Raw genomic sequence first — 20,350 nt, forward strand, 5'->3', positions numbered from 1 at the left:
TTTCTCAAAATATTCCTGTCTTAATTGTTTTTTTCTTTTGCTTTTTTGTAGTTCACTCCGAAAAACTAACAAAAAAGAAACCCATATTTGGCGCTGTGCCTAAGCTGAAAATGCCTAAGAGAAGCCATGAAACCTCTAACAAGCCTCTATTAACTATGTCTGGTCTGGTATTTTTCCCCACAATCATTACAAAGTATTTCTGTCGATTGAACCTGCCAAACAAGAGAGACCAATGCATTAAAGCATGGCCATAACAAAACAACGAAAGATGTTCAAACAAGGTTTCTGATCTAAAACTACATGAAAACGAGAGTTCAGGTGCAAATGTTTAAAAAAAAAACCTTGATCTTAGGCATGAACTTGTATTTTTGGTTGATATCTAGACCACAAGAGATCAAGTTCAAGTTTAGTCGAGTTTAGTCTGGGCAGTCGCGTGGCTCAACTTTCACGCAAATTCACAAATTTCATACTCACATCATCGACTGAGTTCGTAAAGTGCTCCTCTCATCTCATCTCATCTCATTATCTCTAGCCGCTTTATCCTTCTACAGGGTCGCAGGCAAGCTGGAGCCTATCCCAGCTGACTACGGGTGAAAGGCGGGGTACACCCTGGACAAGTCGCCAGGTCATCACAGGGCTGACACATAGACACAGACAACCATTCACACTCACATTCACACCTACGGTCAATTTAGAGTCACCAGTTAACCTAACCTGCATGTCTTTGGACTGTGGGGGAAACCGGAGCACCCGGAGGAAACCCACGCGGACACGGGGAGAACATGCAAACTCCACACAGAAAGGCCATCGCCGGCCCCGGGGCTCGAACCCAGACCTTCTTGCTGTGAGGCGACAGCGCTAACCACTACACCACCGTGCCGCCCCAAGTGCTCCTCTATTTCTAAATTTTCCAATAAAATATCTAAGATAGCATCAAAATCATCCCCAAACAAGAAGTCGTCAGATCCGTCCGCCATGTTTGTTGTTGCCAGGTTAAAGTGTGCACTCTCGTGATGACGTCACGGTACAGTTCAACCTCAAATACGAAACAATAGGATGGTCCTTTGAAGTTTGCCGGGTTTCCTAACCATCCCTTCTATTAACTATGGTGTCATCTAGCCAGGGTTCACATTTAGTTTTAGACAGTGGCGGCTCCTGAATTTTTTTCAGGGGGGGCAATTTTCCCCCGTTATGTCTACACGGACCATAAATGTCCACAGGACTGAAGTAAATTGATCTAGGTAGCAAGTCAACTGTTCTACAGAATGTTCTGAAAATAGATTTTGTACTTCAAACTCCATGACCAGTAAGAATTTTACAGACTGTGCAACTTAAGGACAACAGGAAAGTGCACTTACTGTAACAAAACATTGTAAATAGTTGGCTAACATAACAATAGCAGTTGAATAAATAGATGAGTGGATCTTTAGATCTTGCAATTACTGGTATTTACCAAGGATATTACCAAAGTGCTAACTCTCAGAGCAAAGTGTGGCAAATATAAAAATGCACATTGAAAACATCAAAAGTGAACAGATTCTGTGACTGTGTGTGTGTGTGAGTCACGAAGTCAACCAAACCCAGAAAAACACCACGGTGACTGGAGCCCTCAGTTTCGTCTTTGCCTCGTAGAGCTAACTCGAACACTCCACAAAATTTCACGCATTGGATGAGCCGGTTTAATATGTGCCTGTTCTTGCTCACCTCATCGTTGTGGCGGCGAACTGCTAGCCTGTAGTCCTCATCCAGCTGTGTAGCGATGTTCACTCTCCCAAAAGCCGAAAACTTCAGGCAGCTGCCCATGTGAATCTTTGATGACTCATGTTTTTTTTTTATTTTCTCCGACAAATGATGCATGTGGGTGGCACGGTGGTGTAGTGGTTAGTGCTGTCGCCTCACAGCAAGAAGGTCCTGGGTTCGAGCCCTGGGGCTGGCGAGGGCCTTTCTGTGTGGAGTTTGCATGTTCTCCCTGTGTCCGCGTGGGTTTCCTCCGGGTGCTCCGGTTTCACCCACAGTCCAAAGACATGCAGGTTAGGTTAACTGGTGACTCTAAATTGACCATGAGTGTGAATGGTTGTCTGTGTCTATGTGTCAGCCCTGTGATGACCTGGCGACTTGTCCAGGGTGTACCCCGCCTTTCGCCCATAGTCAGCTGGGATAGGCTCCAGCTTCCCTGCGACCCTGTAGAAGGATAAAGCGGCTAGAGATAATGAGATGAGATGAGAAATGATGCATGTCCGAAACTCCAGTGACCGTCCAAGCAGTGTTGTCCGTGGAGCCACCTCCAGGGTGGAAAAGTAAGCAGGGGGAGCAGAAAACCGCTGAGGTGTCCTTGCAGCCAGCTCGCCAGGATTTGCGCTGGGACCATGTTGAAGTAAAACCTCGAGTATATGATTTCCCCCCTTGTCGAAATTTGTTTTATGTTTAGATTTGGTTGGGGGGGGTCCAGCTTGTTTTGTTGCCAATTTAGCTTGATTTGATCGCTGACTAAATGGAACTTCTTTTAAGGACCGCACTGAATTGCTTTCCACATCCATCTCACCTCAGAAACTGAGCGGATCAAACACAACTTTGCCACGCTTCGCAGTGACGTAAGCACGTTAGGGCAAGCCCCCCCGGAATCCATAGAGATGTGTCAGTCAGGAGAAAAAAAATATATGATGCTAAAAATAGTAACACTGCGGTCTGCGCGGCCATCTTGGAAGTCACTCGCTCCAGAGCGCTCATAGAGTACACATCATAGAGTACACATTCACCGATTCGTTTCCGCGTTAGAGGGCTTAGAAGCTTGGATTTTTTAAGAATTTAGACATCTGAAGTGATGGAGCACTACTGTGAAAGTTTGGATAAGCAGGCACGGGAGCGTTATGCTGAGAAGGTACGTTTCATTGGGAATGTAGATCCATACACTGTTAGTGAGAAGGAATGGAAAGCTGACCCCAGCTTTTTGCCGCATGTGACATACTTGTGAACTATCTAGTGTTTCACCCAAGTCCATTTTGTGAACTAAAGCATGTGTACATAAACATTACTAGGCCTAGATCTTAAATGCCATTTGATGCAACAATGCACTGCAGTAGACATAAGCTACCTAATGTGACAAATATATCCATTAATCATTGCTGAAAGTACATAGAAAAGATAATAGTTTGTATCACATTTATTTTAGTAACTATGAAATTCAAGACAATATTAACCTACCTGTCACAAAGTGATCAGAACAAATCCGGATACAGTCAAGTTGTCCTAAATTTGATCGGTTAATGGCAGCCAGCCACTGTCGTCTCCTCCGCTCGCTTTTCTCCTGTGCTGCAATTCCCTGGTTAGTCACGACTTTAGGGAGTCTGTGGAAGCTTTTGCCACCCTTTTCCCCCCGGCTACTACAGCCAACAATGATGCACGTATTCAGCATTGTCACCCCTTTTTGCTTCGCTGAACAACAACAATGCACTGACACAGCGACCTTTGACTTCCAATATGGCCGCCGCTGGGTTCGCGCTGACCTCGAAGCACTCTATTAACATGGGACTCTATCAGTGAACTCTTGGGCGATTTTCAGTGTGACTGAAATTGCCCCAAAAGGGACGGTACTCTAGAAGCAAGACCACCCTGATTGGACAATGATACCCAGAGACAGATTAAAATGGCCTCGAGCAGCACTGGTGAAAGTTTGTTTTTAAAAAAGAAGAAAAACTTTTTTTTTTTCGTTTTGTCAGTGCGTCGCCCAATCGCCCTTATGCACCAGCCGCCCTTGGTTTTAGGCTGCCTGATTTTTAATGGAGCCACAGTGTCAAAACAATTTGGCAGGAGGAGTGGAACCATGAACTCAGCTCGTCCGTGTCGTTACACACTGATTCAGGAACGACACAGCTCTGATTAAAAACGGCTGAGAACTGAGCAGCAGTGGAAGGGTTAATGACGCGACAGCACCGGGCAGCAGCAGCGCAAGGTTTACCGGCGACAACAACATCAAACAATACCGGCATATGGTCCGAAAACACTGCGTCACAGATCTCCAAATTAAACACAGGCAAACCATATGATAAAACAAGATCGAGTGTGTGTCCACGTTCTTGTGTGGGACCAGAAACAGACTGTACTAGATTAAAAGAGTCAATGAGGTTTATTTATTATTTTATTTAAAGGTTTAGTTATCAGGAACAGTGCACATTAATAAAACATTTAACAAATGTAAATATGCCAGAATTAACCAAAAGGCTACTTTGCATCTGCTGTCCCTGGACTGATGTTAAAATGGTCACCCTAAAAAAAAAAAACACTAAATCTAAATAAAAATTAAAAAGTAGAAGACTAATCTAAAATACATTCACACACAAGCTAACAAACTCAACACCAAACAATTACTACAAGCAAAACCAAAAACAACATTAAGCTACAACAACAAATATCAACAACATTTATAATACAAGACACAATAAAAAACTAACAAGCCATAAACAAGCAGGACATAAACACCAAACACAAATAAAAAAACATACACAAAAAACAACAGTAATACTCGACAAACTAACAAGACAACATGACAGATAGCATCAGAAAAACATCGACAGGCAGGGCAGCAAACATGGAGAAAAATCAAACACTAAAATTTAATGTTGACAGCCTTGACCACTAATTAACCACTTTTAAAAAAAAAAAAATTTAAAAGAAGCACAATTTGATTGATTTCTAATGTCAATTGGAATGGAATTCCACTCACGAGCAGCCCTGATTGAAAATACAGACTGGCTAAAAGCACTTTTTCTAAACTGGACCACACAATCTCCTCTAGCTGCACTCTGTGTAGATGTTCATACCACCTTTATAAACTGGGTCAGTACAGGAGGAGCAAGTCCATGAATAATTTTATACATTAAACATGAGTGTGAATATTTAATAAGATTTTCCATATGTAGCAATTTGTATTTCATTAAAATATGGCAATAGTCATTGGATTTCTTATCCAATACCGTAATGCTGTTAGGACTAGGACTGTTTTGGCCTCTAGAGGCCGCTGTTATTTCCTTTTCATGTCGTGTTTATTTTGGCCTCTAGAGGCCGCCACTGTTCCTGTGTCTTGTGTTTGTGTTAGTCCTAATTATCTTCACCTGTGTCCTTAATTAGTTTGTCTATTTATACCCCTGAGTTCAGTCCTCTTGACGGAGTCTTTCTGTTAGGGTTTTGCTGGGATTCGAACCTGGTTCGTTGGTGTGATAATCCAGCAAACCCCCACTAGGCCACCAGGGGGATGACTCAAATGCAGAGGCGTGAGGCGGAAGTAGAAAAAGAATCAAAAGGTTTATTTAAACTATATACACTATATACAGGGCAAAACAAAAGACAAAAAAAACCCCAAAGAGTATAATCCAAAAGAAAAGCAAAGTGCAAAAATTCAAAAGCTAAGAAGATCAAAAAACACAGTACAAAGGAAACTGGAGATAAACATAACAGCACAAAGACTCCGTCAAGAGGACTGAACTCAGGGGTATAAATAGACAAACTAATTAAGGACACAGGTGAAGATAATTAGGACTAACACAAACACAAGACACAGGAACAGTGGCGGCCTCTAGAGGCCAAAATAAACACGACATGAAAAGGAAATAACAGCGGCCTCTAGAGGCCAAAACAGTCCTAGTCCTAACAAATGCTTTTTTTAAATATATATATATATATATATATATATATATAAAGAAAGTAGTGGTTTGAGTGCAGTATTGCTAGCTTAAGGTTAAGAAAGTCCTTCACCATTGGCTTATCAGGACAACACACATGAACATTAAAATCCCCAACAATAAGGACACGGTCATACTCGGGCATAATTTCAGCCAGGAAATCAGAAAAGTCATTTATGAAGTCCTTATTGTATTTGGGAGGTCTGTAGACCGCCACACACACACACACACACAACACTCAGTACGTTTACATGCACATCCAAATCGAGCTGCTGTCGGTAATCGAGCTAAGGGTCCCAGCAGGGGTGCCAGAGAAATCCAATCCGACATGCACACAAGGAAATCGAGCTATTGTGTGAGGTACATTGTGCACCCGAGCCACAGGTGGCGCTACACGCCCTATCGTGTTGGTACACTTCCGGTTGTTGTCATGAAGAAGAGCTATTCAAGAGTATAAACAAAGTTATCAGTTCCGTGTTCACAAGAAATTTTACTGGTCTAAATCACTACAAATTGCTCTAATGACAGATTTGATGACATTTCCTGTACATTTTATTTATCTTTTTATTAAATCCACCTGCCAAGGGACTACAGGCGGAAATTAGCATGTACTGCTATAACCTGGGACAGACATCTGTCCTTACCACAAGGATAATGTTTAATTTGTACACTGTCCCTTTTAAAAATAAAATAAACTCTAAACTCTAAGAAGAGTGTTTGTAGTTTGTATGTACGAACAGAAGTGTTCCTAATAAAGTGGGCGGCTAAGGTGAAGTGTCATGCCGACCGAGGCTGTTTTTTTTTTTTTCGACCGAGGCTGTTGTGTTTCCCGCTTGTGGTCTCGTCACTCGTCACTTCTGGAAGGGGCAGTGCTGAAGTAAGTAGCTCGACTACGTAGCTCGATAGGGTTTACATGCACTAAGTAGCTCGGCAGAAATCGCATAATCTAGGTCGTGTAGCTCGATTACGAGAAATCAAGTTCGGTTCAATTTCAGTTGAACTAAGATGTTTCCATGCCATTTAGAACTTCGATTTCAGTCGAGCAACGGCAGAAATTCGATTTTCTCTATGTGCATGTAAACGCACTGACTGTGTGAGGGCGAGCCAGCTCAAATCAACTCATCTCAAAGCTGGTGAAGGAGGATGACAGAGACAGTTGCTTACATTTATAATGACTTTTTTATAAATAGTCGCTATTCCTCCTCCTCGGTCCGCGGGGAGTTAAAACAGCAGCAATCCCCAGATTAAAGTTCTGTGAGGGCGCTGGACTCACCAACAGCAGCCACGTCTCAGTCACACAGAGAAAATCCAGTCCTCGGGAAGTAAAGAAATCCTTCAGGATGAAAGTTTTGTTCGCTAGCGACCGAGCATTGACGAGCCCAAATTTGGCAGGAATCGGCGGATCCACGGTAGGAACCGTCCGGGGGGCCCGACACAAAGGCCAGAGGTTGCACAAATTCACCCTGCGCCAGCGAGGCCGAGGAGAGCAGGGGCCGCGGGGCTGGAGCATCTCATCCGGGCCGACGACAGGTACCAGCCAGGCGTTGAGAAATAACGAGGTGAGGCACCGCTCCATACTTAATCCAAGAAACCTTGGAAGTGCGCGACAAACAGGCCTTCAGCCTTACCAGTCGACCGCTGCGTTTACGCCGGAGGGATGGAGCAGAGGCGCGGCACAGGTGGGGTCCCCGATAGGAAAGGGGGCAAAGACTTTTGTCCACCAGATCTTTGGCAGAAACTTGAATATCCAACAGTGTTTGGCGATCAGACACCAGTAACGAGTAGACATTTAGACTGACAGTGACAGATACAGCACAAACACACACAACGCTGGCAGAGACAGACGGCAGGCCACGCACACTGGCGCCATCTTGTCTTAATTTTCCTTAATTAAACCCACCAACATCCCAGAGTTGAAGCTGTTCTGTATGGAGGAATGGGCTAAAATTCCTCCAAGCCGGTGTGCAGGACTGATCAACAGCTACCGCAAGCGTTTAGCTGCAGTTATTGCTGCAAAGGGGGTCACACCAGATACTGAAAGCAAAGGTTCACATCACAGATATGTAATCTCATCTCATCTCATTATCTCTAGCCGCTTTATCCTGTTCTACAGGGTCGTAGTCTAATATTGGATCATTTTCCTCAATAAATAAATGACCAAGTATAATATTTTTGTCTCATTTGTTTAACTGGGTTCTCTTTATCTACTTGTTTGTCATCCATCGGTCACGTGGTTTTATGTCACTTGATTCACGCCTCGAAGCGGGGATTCATTTGGCACGCACTCTAAGAATCGACACATGATTCGAAGACTGATTCACCTGAGCATCACTACTATAAAACTGTGTGTCGGATTTACCGAAATAAATGGGCTGTATTTAGAAGAGGTCTAATAAACAACACCTGTATTTGCTTTTAAGTGTGTGTCATAGCCAGCTGTCTCAATACTCGAGACTTTTTTATGCTTAGAGGAAAAAAACAAACAAACCTCAATATACTCCACTTTTTAGTCATTATATCAGATACACTTGTCATTTTGAGGGAGGCCATATTGTAGCTGTGCAAAAACACAATGTGATAATCAGGATAAAATATGAAATCTTTCTCAGCTGCCTTCTGTTGTGCTTTTCACAAACAGCTTTTATGTGAGATTATTATTATTAATGACAGCATTTTTATTCTATTTTTTTGGTAATTAAAGTGGACTGGACTTGCAGTGTAACTTCAGAACAACAAAACATCAAGAGTCTCCCTGAACGAGTAAACATTTCAATTTCATTGTTTGCATTTTCAGTTTAAAATTCCTCTAAAAGAACCGACTCAAAGAGTCGATTCATTCCCTGAACGACACATCACTTGGAGTGAATCAGTTTTCCGAAAGTGAAAGTGTTTCTCTTTCAGCTGAGACGCTGCTGTGATGCTGTTGGGAGAGATGATTCAAATTAAAACAAAACTCCAACTCCAGGCAGAAGCGGTGAGATTAATGAAGCCCAGCATGGAGTGCTGAGTAAAAGTAAGTGATGTGTTGGAGAGAAATGTGGTTGTATTTGACTGAGCTCGTGTAAAAACAGCAGTAAAACTGCGGAACTGAAATCATCTTCCCTGTAAAGCTGCTGTTTATCGGCTGTGTGTTCTATATTCGAGTTTCTCTCTTCAGTTTCTCATCTATTAAACACTCAGAGTTTGGGGGAATTTAACTGGAAATCATTTTTTTTTTTTGTTTCCCTTAATCACATAATGTGGTAATTTGAAGTTTAACGTGACTTTAATGGAGAGTGTGTGTGTGTGTGTGTGTGTGTGTGTGTGTGTGTGTGTGTGTGTGTGTGTGTGTGAGAAAAGCTGATAAAGTGGAGGAGTTTCAGTCAGTGAGGGAATCTAATAAGAAGAGGACATCTTACATCACTTTTAATGAACTGGACACAAATTAATCATTAAACTGCTAGTCAATGTGGAGAAGGGAAGCTACAGTGATCATTCAATAATTAAAATAAAATAAAGTACAATTTAATGTGGTTAATTTTGGAGTGGGAGATCTGGCATAAATATTTCAAGATTTTTCAGGCTGGATCACAAACATCATGTTTTTTTAATGTTTGTTTTTAAAACTATTTTGCAAGTTACTTATCAGAGCAAACAAACTAGTTTCCCTGTTGATGTTAATATATCTTTACATAATTTCAGTGAAAAAGAATAACACACTTGAGGCCAAAGTACCTTTTCAAACAAATTTTAATAAAGTGCACTTAACAGCAAAATGTAAACAATTATTCCAAAAAAGAAAATAAGTAAATATCAAAATTTTAAAACAAACAAATATAAATCAGTTCTGGTCTTGTTTGTTAAAAATTTGTCAAATCAACACCAGAATCAACAAGACATTCTGTTTCTCAGAAAACACCACAAATGTGGCCACCATGGATTTCACTTCCCAACACACACAGACTTTGTCATGCTCACAGTCACCTGACTTCTGATCTCACACACACACACACACACACACACGTGCACGCGTTCACAATCAAATCAACACATATTGAAGGACTCCAATTCCATATCCACTTGTGCATCTACCAGAACGTACAAAGCCTTTATTTCTGTTTTCTTATTCTGGTGCATGAGTTTGGGTTTTGTCTCATTGTTGATGTTTGATAACCGCCTGACCTTTGCCTTTTTTTCTTTTTTGAAACACTTTATTTGGGTGCCTGTCTCTTCATTATTAAAACTTCAAACTGCATTTGCATCCATGTCAGCCTCCCATTTATGGTAACAAATATGTAAATACAGAACACTTTAGCTGAGTTTGTTTACATTTTTATTTTATTATTTTTAAATAAGATTTGTTTTATTATTTATTTTATGGTACTTCTCTGGCCATCCTGTGTTCATTTGAATGCAGGTATTAGAAAAATATGTGAGACTCAGTTAATCATAATGAGGATCAGCGATATTTAGAAGTTGCTTCATGGTTCAATGTAGCTGCAATGTCCTGGCATCAGTTGTTAGGGTTATATAAGTATTATTCTTATTATTCTTATAAGTATTATTATTAAAATGGTGACAAAATTAAGAGTTAACTTAAGGTTCAGTTAAAAATGACCTTCTGTCTCGGCTGGACATTGTTTGGGAACATTTTGTTTATGAAATGTGTATTTTGAACAGAGAAGTGTCTGAAGGACCCACCAAGGTCTGTTTTAGTGTCAGATCGACCCACACACACACTTTAATGTTGGATGTAATGGTAGCCTTATTGCTGAACAAAGAGTTAAGACTCTTATATTATATATTATAGTATATATTATAGTATATATTATTTATAGTATATATTATTTATAGTATATTTTAGAGCTTTTTAAGATCCTTTATTATTTTGGACTATTGCATATACTATGGCAGTGATTTTAAACTGTTCCTGTGTAGCCTGACCTTCATAGATTAGCTTTACCTGCCTATCCACCATGCAGTTGGTACATTTTTTTTGTTGTTTCGGACCGGATGAGGGGAGCCCCATACATACCTTCGCCTGGGGCCCCCAATTTGCTAAATCCGCCACTGGGCATAAATAAATAAATGAAATAAAGCCTCCGCTACTGTCTAGTCCCGGGGAGGCTCGGCGTAGGCAGCGAGCCGCGGTGCTCGGCTTGAGTTTCGTTTCTATCGGCGGCTCCAGACCGACTTTGCACGCTCGTAACTCGGCCAGGGGAGGTCCCAGCCTCCCCAAACTTGGCAGCCAGCGATTCACCCCGAGGTGAGCCGCGGCGCTCCGCACAAAAGGTCAGAAAACAGTGGAAGCGAATACTCCGAAGCTCAAAATTCAGGAAAGTGGCTCCGGTGTCGCAAGTGCGCAAGAACAGTTATTTGAAAGTTAACCGAATGAATTTGCGCGTGCGATTTCATGAAGAACCGGGACAATTGGCATTCGGTGAAAGATTCACACCTCTGACTCATTATATTCGCGCGCGCCCTCTCGCCCACTGTCGCTTTGTTTTCCCGATTTACACGCGTGTCTGAAGATGGAGTTTTCAGAAATCTCCACTCTGCCCCGAGTTTGTGAAAGTAGCTGTTTTCAGTGACTGAAACCTCCGTATACAGTACCAGTCAAAAGTTTGGAAACACCTTCAAATTCGATGTTTTTATTTTTACATTTTTTTCCTACATTGTAAATGAATACTGAAGTCATCCAGACTATGCAGCAACACGCAAGGAATCATTTAGTAAACTTTAAAATGTTAATCAAACCAAAATGTTTTAGATTTTAGATTCTTAAAGTAGGCACCTTTTGCTTTGATTACAGCTTTGCACACTCTTGACATTCTCTCAATCAGCTTCATGAGGTCATCACTCGAAATGGCTTTCCAACAGTCTTGAAGGAGTTCCCAGTATTGGTGGGACATGGCGATTCATTTCCGCCAGTTCGTTCATGTCGGTCAGTTCAGCAAAGAAATTCGTTCGTTCAGTTCGTTCACTCGTTCATTTTGATGACGTCACACCAAAGCGGCACAACAATGGCTGTCGTCCGAAGTTTAGTTCATCTTGAGTGAACGAGAGGCGGCAGAGGTGCCATCCACAATAGATTTTCATACATTACAATGTGCTTGAGAAAAAGATGGAAGAAAAACATTATCCTAGCATTATCTGAAAAAGACTACAGAAACAAAGCTCTGAAAGTTAATTAAATGTAGATGAGAATAAAGCTGTTTTTATATTTATTATATTTATTTTAGTAGAGCCATGGTCTGCCGGCTATGCAGTTGTTCTCTCAAACCCATTAAGCAAAAAAAAAAATTGCTTATTTAACAGCAACACTCATTTCAGAGAATAAACAACTTTACAAGTCATCGTATTCAGCGAACAGTAGCCTGCGATGTCTCTCTGCTGCATTCATGATCATTCATTGTTTGGCCTGGTCATGGACATGGAAACGGTTGTTATGCACGAACATTCGATTGACATCACGTCTAGCGAGACCTTTTCCAGCTGTTCGAGCAAGAGACCTCCTTGCAGACTGTTTCATGCAGTTGTTCAAACCCATTAAGTAACACCCATTTTGGTCATATTCAACAGCAACGCTCATTACAAAGAACAAACCACTTTATTACAAATTGCATTAACATTAAAAAAACGAACACAGTATGCCGCGATCTCCAGAGCCACGTTCTTCATTGTTTATCACAGTCATGGAAACCGTTGCTATGCGCCCAGCCCAGTATGGCAGCAGGCAGGCTGGCTGCTGGCTGTTCGTTTGTTCGCGAACTGCTGAGCTCGTTCGCTGTGAACTGAAATGTATTGCTGAGTGAGAGCTCTAAATTGTAAACTAAAGACCTGGCATGTGTCAACGCTCTGATAATAGGGCTCAGATAGCCCTGAAAGAAGTAAAGTGGCGCTGCTCTGCACAGATCAAAATGCAAGTTGGACGCCCTTCTGCTACTGAACAGATCCTGCTGATTCGCCAACGACCGAGATTCAGCGACCGCCCTGCTGCCAGCGAGCAGAGACTGCTGATTCGCCAACGACCGAGAACGAGAGGCAGCGCGAACTAGTTCTAGTCGTTCACTTCGAAGACTCGTTCAAAAAGAACGGTTCGTTCGTGAACGACACACCACTAGTTCCCAGAGGTGCTGAGTACTCGTTGGCTGCTTTGCCTTCACTCTGCGGTCCAACTCATCCCAAACTTTTTCGAACTGACTGACTTTCATTTCTTAAAGTAATGATGGACTGTCGTTTTTCTTTACTTAGTTGCACTGCAAAAAATGGCCTTTCAAAAATAAGAAATAAAAGATTAAAACAAAGCATATTTGCTTGAATCAGGTGAAAAAAATCTGCCAATGGAACTAGTCAAATTTGACTTGGTAAGATTTCTTAAAGTAAGATGAAAAATCTAACCTGTTTTTAGATTAAATAATTCCAAAATAAGATTGGGGACCTTATCATGCAAGATCTGATTAACTCAAAATAATCAAAATAGTTCTTATAACAAGATCGTACTTCTTACATTTAGCCATTCAAGTCTTTTTTATTTTTCATTTTAAGGGTATTTCATTTATATTCATTACAAAGTATTAGCAGTAAAAACTGAATTTAAGATAAATATACTAATATTAGGATTGTTAAATTCTACAACTAAGTATTGCTAGCTTAAAAGATTCTCCTTTTGTGACCTGTAATTAGTAAAATACTCTAGATATGAGACCAGAGACTATCTTGAATCAAGTTGACGACACGTGTAGCATTGCAACAAGTTTATTTTTTTTCCCATTTCAACATTCAAACATTAAAACATCTCTTAAGATTCCACTTCCCCAGGACCTCAGGCATCAAAAAAAAAAAAAGTACGCATTTTGACTTACAGTGCTTAGACAACGCCAAAGCAACAGTGCATTTTGGGGGCACTGACTATTCATGTGTACGAGGGGTTTACAAGATCAGGCACAAAAAAAAAAAAAAACACTGAACTTAACTCACAGCATTCCAAAAAGACCTCACTAAAATGCCCTCCACTCACTCATAGCCTTTTTGAAGGCACTTGTCTGGTCTAGAGTCTGTACAGCATCTAGAAGGAGCTCACTCTGAATGACTGAGAAAACAGTCGCAGTAAACTTAGGATCTGTAAGGTGGAGTTGAATTGTAATGAAAGATTCAAACATTTCAGTAAAGTTCATTTATTCCCCAAACAAGCATGCTTTGTTTTTTTTCTTGAAACAAGATGAACTGCATTTGACAAATGTCCAAAATGTACTTACTTGTTTTTTTTAAAAAAACTTGTTTTATTTTCAAAGGTGCTCCAAATAAGACTTTTTCAAGACATTTTGTCTATACAAGATTTTCAAGATGGACTGTCTAAAAACTAGCCTTTCTAGCTAAATGAGGTTTTGCTTGTTGGGCAATTATGTCTTATAATAAGGGTGGCTAGATGTTTTGACTTGAAAATAGACAAATAAAACATCCTAAGATTTTTATTTTTTGCAGTGTGAGTAGTTCTTGGCATAATATGGATTAGAACAGTACTCAAATAGGGCCATTCACTGTGTACCAACTCTACCTCTTCACAACACAACTGATGGTCTCAAACACATTAAGAGGTCAAGAAATTCAAGAAATTAACTCTTGACAAGGCACAGCTGTAAACTGAAAGCCATTCCAGGTGACTACCTCGTAAAGCTGACTGAGAAAATGCAAAGATGTGCAAAGCTGTCATCTAAGCAAAAGGTGCCTACTTTGAAGAATCTAAAATATAAAACATATTCTGGTTTGATTAACACTTTTTTGTTTACCAAATAATTCCATAGATATTTCTTCATAAAGTCGATGACTTTAGTATTAATCTACAATTCAGAAAGTTTTAAAATAATGAAAAACCACTGAATTAGAGGCGTTTCCAAACTTTTGACTGGTACTGTAGGTGTGAATGAGAGGTGCAACCAAATAAATAAATATGCGTTTTTTTTATCCGGCTACATGTAGGCTATCACTCCGCAAAGCCTCTAATGTTGAAATGGTAGTAATATTTGTTAAAATAATAGTAGGCTAATTTCCACATTAATTGGTAAAATGGCCCAAGGGATGTGATGGGGATGGCCATTTTTTAAGGGGGATGATTTGAGATTTTTATTTCAGAAGGGGGATGCCATCCCCTCACATCCCCCCCTCAACTTGAGTACTGCGTATAAGGCCATATTTCACCTGACATAGGCCCTTTGATTTCCATCACTAGAGCGCATCAAATTACTTTCAGTTTTGCCAGCATGGACGCGCTTCTTTTAAATGAAGGCACAGATGTGTCAGACATCGACAAAATGGTAAAGAATAAGTGGAGATGGGCTTGGCTAAATGAAATGGGCAATAATGGCAAGCTCCTGCTGCTGTGCCAAGGAAAAAGAAACAAAAGCAGGCATCCGGTGTTGCCAAACTAGATGCCTTTGGCTTCACTACGAAGAAGCAGAAAAAGTGAACTTTCACTTTACTTTTCTTGTTTCCTGGCTTTATTTCAACAGATTTTCCTATTTTTCTTTCTGTTCCACTCTTTTGAAAGCATGGTTCAAGTTCGACTGCACTTGCACTTTTCTCTGAACCACTGTTGTGCATTACTAAAGTATTGTTGAAATAAATTTGCACTTTGCGCTGAAAACTTGATGTTTCATCATGAATAGCCAGTAATGACAATGGTAAAGTCTTGCCTTAGCTTTAGTCATTATTAAAATTATGTAAATGTACTATAAGTAGGGGCCGAGGGGATAATGGACAACACGGCGTTTAAAATTTGACGCATCGCTGACGTGGTAGGGACCAACGACATGGAGCTTTTTTTTTTTTCAGTCAGATGATTTTTTTTTTTTGCTTTAATCCATGGAGAAGGTAACACTGATATGAGGGAGCCCTGGGACATAAAGCCGCCACCGCAGTGTGTGCGTGAGGTCTTGACTGTGCAGTTGAGAGTTGAGTTCATGGATCTCATCCACTAAAAAGTTCACTTCCACACACCAGGGATTACAAACGATCAATTCCATACAAACATGACCTCCTCACCCTGTGTGTGTCCTGTGTCAGCTGTCCCAGTCTGAAAACCAAATGTCACAAATATTCCTTTTCTTTTTACATTCATGTTAGATTAATTTCTCAGTTTAATTTCCAGTCAGGGGTGGCACAGTGGTGTAGTGGTTAGCGCTGTCGCCTCACAGCAAGAAGGTCCTGGGTTCAAGCTCAGTGGCCGACGAGGGCCTTTCTGTGTGGAGTTTGCATGCTCTCCCCATGTCCGTGTGGGTTTCCTCCGGTTTCCCCTACAGTCCAAAGACATGCAGGTTAGGCTAATTGGTGGCTCTAAATTGACCGTAGGTGTGAATGTGAGTGTGACTGGTTGTCTGTGTCTATGTGTCAGCCCTGCAATGACCTGGTGACTTGTCCAGGGTGTACCCCCCTCTCGCCCATAGTCAGCTGGGATAGGCTCCAGCTTGCCTGCGACCCTCTAGAACAGGATACAGATGATGGATGGATGGATTTCCAATCAGCTGCTTTTGGATTATCCTGATTATATATTTCATATAATTATGACTAAATAAACACAAACATTGGTAAGAACTTCAGAAATACAACCCCAATTCCAAAAAAGTTGGGACAAATTGTAAATAAAAACGGAATGCAATAATTTACAAATCTCAAAAACTGATATTGTATTCAAAATCGAACATAGACAACATATCAAATGTCAAAAGTGAGACATTTTGAAATTTCATGCCAAATATTGGCTCATTTGAAATTTCATGACAGCAACACATCTCAAAAAAGTTGGGACGGGGCAATAAGAGGCTGGAAAAAGTTAAAGGTACAAAAAAGGAACAGCTGGAGGACCAAATTGTAACTCATTAGGTCAATTGGCAATAGGTCATTAATATGACTGGGTATAAAAAGAGCATCTTGGAGTGGCAGCAGCTCTCAGAAGTAAAGATGGGAAGAGGATCACCAATCCCCCTAATTCTGCACCGACAAATAGTAGCTCAATATCAGAAAGGAGTTCGACAGTGTAAAATTGCAAAGAGTTTGAACATTTCATCATCTACAGTGCATAATATCATTAAAAGATTCAGAGAATCTGGAAGAATCTCTCTGCATAAGGGTCAAGGCTGGAAAACCATACTGGGTGCCCGTGATCTTCAGGCCCTTAGACAGCACTGCATCACATACAGGCATGCTTCTGTATTGGAAATCACAAAATGGGCTCAGGAATATTTCCAGAGAACATTATCTGTGAACACAATTCACTGTGCCATCCGCCATTGCCAGCTAAAACTCTATAGTACAAAGAAGCAGCCGTATCTAAACACGATCCAGAAGCGCAGACGTCTTCTCTGGGCCAAGGCTCATTTAAAATGGACTGTGGCAAAGTGGAAAACTGTTCTGTGGTCAGACGAATCAAAATTTGAAGTTCTTTATGGAAATCAGGGACGCTGTGTCATTCGGACTAAAGAGGAGAAGGATGACCCAAGTTGTTATCAGCGCTCAGTTCAGAAGCCTGCATCTCTGATGGTATGGGGTTGCATTAGTGCGTGTGGCATGGGCAGCTTACACATCTGGAAAGACACCATCAATGCTGAAAGGTATATCCAGGTTCTAGAGCAACATATGCTCCCATCCAGACGACGTCTCTTTCAGGGAAGACCTTGCATTTTCCAACATGACAATGCCAAACCACATACTGCATCAATTACAGCATCATGGCTCCGTAGAAGAAGGGTCCGGGTACTGAACTGGCCAGCCTGCAATCCAGATCTTTCACCCATAGAAAACATTTGGCGCATCATAAAATGGAAGATACGACAAAAAAGACCCAAGACAGTCGAGCAACTAGAATCCTACATTAGACAAGAATGGGTTAACATTCCTATCCCTAAACTTGAGCAACTTGTCTCCTCAGTCCCCAGACGTTTACAGACTGTTGTAAAGAGAAAAGGGGATGTCTCACAGTGGTAAACATGGCCTTGTCCCAACTTTTTTCAGATGTGTTGTCATGAAATTTAAAATCACCTAATTTTTCTCTTTAAATGATACATTTTCTCAGTTTAAACATTTGATATGTTATCTATGTTCTATTCTGAATAAAATATGGAATTTTGAAACTTCCACATCATTGCAGTCCGTTTTTATTTACAATTTGTACTTTGTCCCAACTTGTTGGGAATCGGGGTTGTACACAAACAGCAATTAATATACCTTACTTCAGATATTATTGACATTTTATTTTCAGTTTGACTTATACAGAGTAGAGAGAGAAAATAAAAACAGTTAGTTGCAGAACCTCCCTGAAGTTGGCGCCCCATATGATGAGAACGTAAATAAAATGATTTTTATTTGTTTGTGCATCGTTTGCTCATGGAAAATAAAAATTCATGTTCAGTTTTTGAAAAATTCCACTGTTAGATGTTTTAATGACCAGCACCCCATTAGGTAATCGTATGGGGCTGAGTAAAATTAAGGATTAATTTCACGAGTGATTTCGAATTTTTGAAAATTGCCCGAGTCACGAAGTTTCAAGGGCAATTTCAAAACTTTGAAATCACGAGTGAAATTTTACGAGGAACCATACGATTATTTGTTCATAATATATAGGGCCAAATTCATACTTCGGAAGCCATTCACGTTTTCTGAACCAATCAGGGCGCAAGACTATCACATTTGAATCAGTTTCTAAAGCGTCTTTCATCATGACATGGTGGATATTTCTCTTGTCTCAGATGCCGATCCAATGCTGCCTGCATTACTTTAAGAGAGTCTGGTTCATAGTTTTCCCCATTTTCTTTCCTCACTTCTGCATAAAACTGCGATAGCACCTAGCATTCATATGCCACTCAAGAGTCATTTATTTGTCTTTCTGCAGCCCATTTCTTAAACACGGAAAGCCAAAAATTCGTACTTTTTTTGGTATTTTCATTTTCGCTTGCAGCTTTCAAGTGGTTTATCATTTCTTCATCAAATATAGCGAAACGCGGCATTGCTGAGTCAGCCATTTTGTTGACAAAATTTGCTAATTTTTGTAACCGTAACCAAGCAACGAACTAGCCAATAGCATTTCAGAAATACAGCCGTGTTAAGGAAATTGACCAATCAGAATTGAGGAATTTGGCTGTATGTATTATAAACACTCAAATGACTCCAAACATGTCTGATTCATTTGTACAGAGCTGAAACATCTGCTTCATTATTTCTTAAGTTATTCAAGGTTATTTTCTTGACTTGTGATGTCACTCAGGAACCTTTTTAGTGAAGCACATGTTTATTTTGTGTACAAATGAATCAGACATGTTTGGAGTCATTTGGGTGTTAATGGGGTGCTGGGTCTTTAAAACATCATTAAAATATTTAATGGTTAATTTCTCTAAAACTGTTTGAGCAGAAAGGTTTTTTTTTTAATAAATTCATATAAAAACTCGTGATAGAGATATAAAACATTACTAGTCTGCTCAGGGGCACCGCTAGAAATCTTGGGCCCTATGAAAGATTACAATTTAGGGCTCCCCGGTAAAATTTTCAAGCACAAGCAACTGAATTTGAAGTCTGTTTTTGGCTGGCACTTCTACTTTACTATGCATGTGATCAGCTACTTAGCAAGTTTAGGTGATACAATCATTTGGTATATGAACATTTTAAATGCAGAACTGTCAGAATTAGACTGAATAGACTGTTGCCTTAAAATGAAAATTCCATGATATATATGGAAGATATATACATTTTCTTTTATGAGCAACTATTATTAGGCCACTCAGTAACCTATGGAGTTCATTCAATCCAAATGTTTGTGTTGAGAGAAATTGCATGCATCACTGTATCAGTATGGATTTATAACATTCTGTATGCACATTATGGATACTCCAGAGCCCTCCAGCAAACATCATCAATAATCGGGATTACAAAATGTATTCCTTTGCTTCCTCCATTTATTGACTTATTGTATGTGATCAAATGTATGCCTTGATGAATAACTACACTAGTTTTTTGATACAATTACAGAGTGCACTGCAAGAAATCCACCAAGTGTTTTTGGTTTCTTTTAGGCATCACACATTTATTAGAAAACACAGCAAATGTTCAAATATTCAAGTTAAATACTTAGCAAAAGTATCAATAAACCCACACATGAACAATAGCAATGATATCTATGACCACAGCTAATGTGCAAAATATTGTTAAGTATTTAACTTTAATATCAACAAATCCACACATGAACAATGGCAAAACATCTAGACTTAGTTATACAATAAAGATACCTATGAAAAAAAGGTGATTTTTTTCACACAGTGTTATCAACTTTATTTCTATCTGCAAGTATCAGTCATGATACAGGCTAGGCTTCATGATCGTATTGCTAGTGTTTCTTTCTCTCTGTCAACTCTTCTTTCTCTCTTGCATGCAAGTTCTCTCAACACATGAACATTTTGATTGAATGAACTCCATACTAAGTTACCTTAGAATAGTTGCTCATAAAAGAAATGTATTTTCATTTTAATGTAAGTCTTAATAGTCTAATGCTGCTTACTGTAGCCTAGCAATTAAAATAGTTTTTAACCCTAAATCCTTTATTCATGGATTGTATTGCTCACCTCCTTCTCCTTCAACTGGGATTTGGGTTGAGGGCTGGGGTCCTATTCCTGAGGCTGAATCTGTGGATGTTGAGTGCACCTCATTAGTTTTGA

The 20,350-nt window shown here is 40.1% G+C and overlaps 2 protein-coding genes across 27 annotated transcripts in view; both read left to right on the top strand.

The window, feature by feature from the left end:
- The window catches only part of LOC132870726 (protein NLRC5-like), a 930,547-nt gene that overhangs the window by 810,470 nt on the left and 99,727 nt on the right, over positions 1 to 20,350 (top strand). The window lies entirely within an intron of this gene.
- LOC132870730 (uncharacterized) overlaps positions 8,567 to 20,350 on the top strand; it is a 29,139-nt gene continuing 17,355 nt past the window's right edge. For all 6 annotated transcript variants that reach the window (XR_009651191.1, XM_060904550.1, XM_060904547.1 and 3 more), the window contains exon 1: positions 8,567 to 8,688. The gene's annotated coding sequence lies outside the window, so the exon portion shown is untranslated. The remainder of the gene's footprint in view (positions 8,689 to 20,350) is intronic.

This window comes from Neoarius graeffei, chromosome 22 (assembly GCF_027579695.1).
Source record: "Neoarius graeffei isolate fNeoGra1 chromosome 22, fNeoGra1.pri, whole genome shotgun sequence".
Taxonomy (NCBI): domain Eukaryota; kingdom Metazoa; phylum Chordata; class Actinopteri; order Siluriformes; family Ariidae; genus Neoarius; species Neoarius graeffei.